Raw genomic sequence first — 5,782 nt, forward strand, 5'->3', positions numbered from 1 at the left:
CGCCGCTCGCGCTTCCGGCCGCCGCCGCGGGGGGGCGGGCGCCGGGCGCGCTTCCTGCCGCCCCCCCGCCGCGCACGGTCCCTGCGGCCCCGGGCGGCCCCGAGCCGGGGCGGAAGCGGGACTGGACGGGCCTTGCGCTCTTCCCCGTCCCGACGGCCCTGGCCGAGGGGGAGTGGCCCGAGCTCCGCCGCCGGGGCCCTCGGTGCCTCGGGGAGCCCCGAAGCCGCGCGTCCTGCCCCAGCGGAAAGAAAGTCTTCGCAACAGCCCTTTACAGTTCGCATCTCGTACAGACAGTGAGGTATTTTTACATATCCTCCGTACGAGCTTCTGGGCAGTGAGAAGCACGCGTGCTGCGGAAGACCTGTCTTTCCAGAATATGGTTACTCAGATTCTTCTTTTCTTTTTCTTTTTTTTAATCTGTCTAATTGGATTACAGATTCTTTGAGCTACAGATAGGTAAAGGCGAGCACAGTGGAAACTTGGTTTAGAGCAGAATTTCTGGAAGTTGTTGGAGCAGAAGAAAGTATGGCAGCCTCCTCTAGAACTTAGTCTTCAAACGTTTTTAAAAGATAAAATTACTTTTAAATATATTTGCCTCCTCCTTACAGGTTCATCACAACCTTCATGATGACATTTTTGTAACCCCAGAGCTCCATAAGCACTAGTGTCCTGACTGTTGGTGGTGAAGAATATTCAGTTCTTACAAATACGTGCAGAATGTGTATGTGCTCAAGAAAAAACAACAAACTGAGCTGGTTTGGAACCCTATGGTACCAATACACTTTCCAAAATGTACTTAGGTACCCTTTAGTTTCATCTCTTACCATTTTCCCTGAGAGAGAACTTGTTTCTCACTCCAGTTTTCAGAATGAATCCTGTTCCCCAAGTAGACACTGCTGATGCTCAGGCTTCTTTCTACAGTTTTGCCCTGGCCTCATTACATCATACCAATGTCATGCCCTGGAGCAGGAGTTAGGAATCAAGTCAGCCACAGACAGCAGTCTGCACTGGTTTAGCTGCTCTTTCCACATTCGTGTAATGGGAATGCAATCCATCGTGCTACGGCACTAAAAATATAGTTTAAGAAAAGTTACATTTTACTCACTTGCAAGAGGAATGTTTATATAGGAAGGTGAATTCTGAAAGTGAATTTTCAAAGGAAAAGTATTTCGCATTTTTTTGTGAAGCTGTGAGATTTATGGTGTCTGTGTTCCACAGCCGCCTTCCTATTGCCTGAACAGCTGTCATCGGCCTCATCGGCCTCCCTGAGCCTTACTCCAGTGGCACAGTTCTCTGTGCTGCTGGATCAGACACACCTGTGATTATCAGGGTTACAACAGGCAGGTACCTCCTCGGGTAAACCAAGCCACACTGAGAATTTTGGATTATTGCAATCTGTAGTGGTATCATGGTCTCAGAGAAATAAGTGGGAGCTGCTTTTGGCTTCATTGATGTAGGACTTCACCCCAAGACATTAAGTTTTAATTTGTATCCCATCGTAAGCCAAGAGAGGAAGAATTCTGGACAAAATGTGCGCTCAGTAGCTTGTGTCTTCAGGTGGCAGTGACTACTACACTGTGCATCAAATGGAGCTTTTTTTCACAGTTGATGACTGTATAGTGAATTTTCAGTGACAGTCTAGAGGTCAGTATGGCAAAACCAGAGTCCAGCAGGCTGGGTCCAAAAGCAGGTATTTTGTCACAATTGTGACTAGATTACTGGAGCTGGGACCTTCTCCTGCCTCTCCTGAGTCACAGAGCTGCTTCAACTTGTTTTCTCTGAAAATGACATTTAGGTTTCTGTTTTCTTTATTGAATTATTTCCTCAGCTGAGGAGAAAAAGAAAAACAACAACAGATTACTTTTAAAAGCAGACTAACAAAACCAGGCACTGTACTCCCAGTTCTCTTTAACATGTAACTGATGTTCTTGCCTTTCTAATACCTTTACATGGGTGTCTCCAAAGTTTACCATTGTTTACAGGCATTATGGTCTTGTGTCTTTCTTGCCAGAATGGGGCAATGATGGAACTGAAGGAGCTTTCCAGAAAAAAAAAAAAAAAAGTTAACCCATTACAGCTCACTGGCACCCATGAAGACAGAGGCGTGGGGTACAGCTTGTGCAGAGCCCCCAAAGGCTGGTGTGTTGTGCATCCACAAAAGCCTAGAGATATTGGTGGAGCTTTGTATAGATTTTGGACAAATAATTTGTTTACTGAAAAATTCAGTCACTCAAAAGTATTAGTTAATGACATAAGCTGCAAACAGTTTGATTTTAAAAGTCACCTTTTTATCTGATATTTTTTTAAGGTACTACTTTGATAAAGTCTTATATTATTTGCTGGGTCACCAATCTGAAAATCCGTTCACAGGGTTCGAGCTGAAATAAATGATGGGATAAATATAAAAGGAAAACTGGAAAATCAGTTATTCTCGCACACCTGATTGTTTCCTGCGGTTTCTGGAGTTGGCAGCCCCCAGCAGCGGGAGCCGGTGGCCGCGGTGCCGGGGGAGCCGCGCTCTGCTCCGCTCCGCTCCGAGCGGTATTTCTGCAGAGGCGCCGCACGGAGGTGCTGCCGGCCCGCGAAACGAAGCCGGTGCGCCCGGAACAACGTCCCCTTGACCTGCTCGGGCTGGAGCTAAAGCTGCTTTCTGAGGGGAAATTGGGAATTTCACTCAGTGTCTGGGCAGGTAGGAACATATCACCTGGTAGAGTAGATCTGGTCTTTCCCACAGCTGCTGGACACAAGCAATTAAACCCAAGGGTAACACTACATAAATGGCCTTTGTAAAAGGCTCCAAATGCTGTGGGGAGTTATGTGGCACTTTAGAGTGAGAGCTTAGTGACAACTTGTTGTGCCATCACAGCTGGCAGCTCAGCACAGCACCTGGGCTTTGTGTACAGTCTGGGTTGGGGAATGAGGCTGGTATGGCTGTACTGCTGGTTGCCTCTCCCCGAGAAGTTGAGGTGGTGTGCTGGCAGGATGGGGAACCCCCAAGCCCAAGGATGGTACTAAACCTTCCCTCAGTCACTCCGAGTCTGTGAGAGACTTTCCTTCAGCCAAGCACAGCCTCAGTGGGAGTGAGCCTCTGAGTGTCTCATGCAAGCATGGCAAGCATCTGCCTTGGTTGAAGGAGGGGACGCTCCAGAGGAGCCTGGCTCTCTAGCCCCCGTGGGAGTGTTCTTTTCTAGGAAGACATTTTGATAGCTGGATTTCCACCAAAAAAAACCCGTTACTAATAAAGGGGTTAGAGTGGCTTAGTAAATTCATGTTTTCTCACACCTAATGGTGCTCTCTGCACTCTGTCCTCAGGACATTCTTATCCTTTGTTTTTTCTTGTCGTGCAGTCAGAAGGTCGCTTTTGAAAAAGGGTGGGACATAAATGGTGCCCTGAAAGTGCACTAACTGCCAAGAGAAGGTACAACAGCCTCAGCAAAATCTCTGGAGAGGGTACATAAAAACATCTCTGGAGGTTCCAGATGTATGAGATATTAAGGACTGATAGATGGGGCCCAGGCAAAAGAGAGAAATGCAGACAGACCATGAATGCAGATAGAGCAGGGAGATTTTAAAAGTTCTTCCCAATAAAGGTGGTCAGGCGCTGGAAGAGATGTCTACGGTTGCTGTGGTGTCTCTTGGAGATTTTCAGAAGTTCAGCTGGCCTTGACCTTGAGCAACCTGATCAAATTGTGAAGCTTTGAGCAGGAGACTGGCCTACGTGACCTTCAGAGGTCCTTTCTGACCTAATATTTGCTATGCTCCAGAAAAAAACAGTATCAAGAGGTAACAAGTGAAACAGAGGGAGAGCCCTCTAAGTGTACGAAAGGAGCTGTGAGGCCCCAGCAGCAGGCATTTTTGCCTGCTGTTTGGTGGGAGCCAAGTGCAGTAATGCTACTGCCTGGAAGTCTTGCTCTGACTCATCCCAGGACACATTTCTGCAAGGCACAGAAAAAAGGAGAAGTGACTGCTGAGCCCTGAATGAGGGGGAGGGGATCTGGCCCCATGGAAGCTCAGAACAGGGAATTTTAGTCTTACTCATCATATTATTTTTATATTTGGTTTTTCAGATGTAAACCTCAGTGTTTCTGTCAGCATATTAACTCTGTGTGCACCACAAGTTTGTTCGCTGGCCCCAGTGACTCCCTTACGCCTGCTGCCATGCACAGACACACAACTTCCAGCTGGGAGCTCAGTCTGACCCACTGCACCTTACTAGTGTTTGTAAGGAATAAATGGACTGCCTGGTGAGTGCTATTTAGTCAGGGCAGATTTCAGTGTCATGGTGGGGAAAGAAGGAAAAAGATGGGCCTGGTCTGGGAAAGCTATGGCCAGAGAACAGGCCAGGGCAGCTGAGTTAAATGTGGCAGATGGTCCATAAAGGATTTACAGAAATTAGAACTGAGACTCATCCTGAAAATGTGCTCTACCTAGTTTTAACTAATGTAAGTAAGAAAAAGAAGGGAAATCTACATGACTGTGAACAATGAATAGTGCTGGAAGGTCTAGCAGAATCTAGACCTCTAGCAGAAGACCAGCATGGGTTTGTTCTTTGCTGAGCTTTCAGACTTCAATAATGAGGCCACATTATTACCCTGCCAAGCTGGGTATCCGTATGTGCTATGTGTTTGACACACAGTTTTCTTCTTACATATAAATGTAGTTAATGCTTGGTTCTGACCATGTAAGAGAGTTTTCTTATGTTCTTCAGTGCTCAGTAGTGAAAACCCTGATTTTTGCAACCTAACACATAATCTTCGTGTCTCCAGGGTACAGCCCAAACAACGGCTCCAGTCCCTCAGCTGACAGAGGACAGGCTGCAGTTCAGTATGGATGTTTCCATATCAGTGTTGCAGGCATACAAATACTTTACAACCGACATTCAAACTTCCATTCTCTGCACAGAGTGAGATCTACATCCCTCCCTAGTGAGGTCCATATTCTGAATGCTAGTGCTAAGGTTCACACTCTCAGCTACTGCGAGTAGTGAGACCTGTGCTGTCAGTCACCCCGAGTGCTGCAAGCTCCAGACTGTACAGGGCTGCATATCCTGTAAGTGGAGTAGCCACCACTTAGCAGAGTTGTAAGATTAGTGTTCACACTCTAAGGCATGGTGTGCAGAAAGGGTTAAATATCAGGCCCCTGTAAATGAAACCATTAATGGTGTGCAAAAGGATCTCCAAAGTAGTAATATAGAGACAGAATTAAATTCTCCAGCTTCTTAAATGCAGGAGGATCCATTATTAGTATTCACCACTCAAATTCTAAGTCCAGATATTAGAGCCTAGTCTGGTTTTCATCTTACAAGGATGCCACAGTGGTGCAGAGATCAGTGGTTTACAGTCTCCTTCCAGACTCTTGATGAATCTATGCAGTCTCCATGTGGGTAAATACAAAACTACTCAGTAGGCTGGTACAAATGGGTTTGTAGAAGACCAAGGAGAACATCTCCTGCTACATTTCAATGTGACATGCTGCATTATGAAATACATTCTCAAAGACGGAAGAAAACTATGAGATTAGGGTTTTTCCATTTCTGTTTGTCTAAGGTGACAGAAGTTGTATAAAGCTGGCACTGAAAAAAGTGCAATTCATAGCAAAGTTCATCTGAGGTTCTTCAAAGTAGGTGGGGGAAGCCCTTTTTTTTTTCCACTTTTCTAGTTGGCAAAGAAGCCCAGAACTGCAGCAATAGTGGGAGTGCCACAGGCAACGGTGCAACTTGGTGGCAGACATTATTATGGAGGAGGATTCAGAACAAGAATAGCAAACAGAATTGGCACTGAAG

The sequence above is a fragment of the Patagioenas fasciata genome, chromosome 5, assembly GCF_037038585.1.
Source record: "Patagioenas fasciata isolate bPatFas1 chromosome 5, bPatFas1.hap1, whole genome shotgun sequence".
Taxonomy (NCBI): Eukaryota; Metazoa; Chordata; class Aves; order Columbiformes; family Columbidae; genus Patagioenas; species Patagioenas fasciata.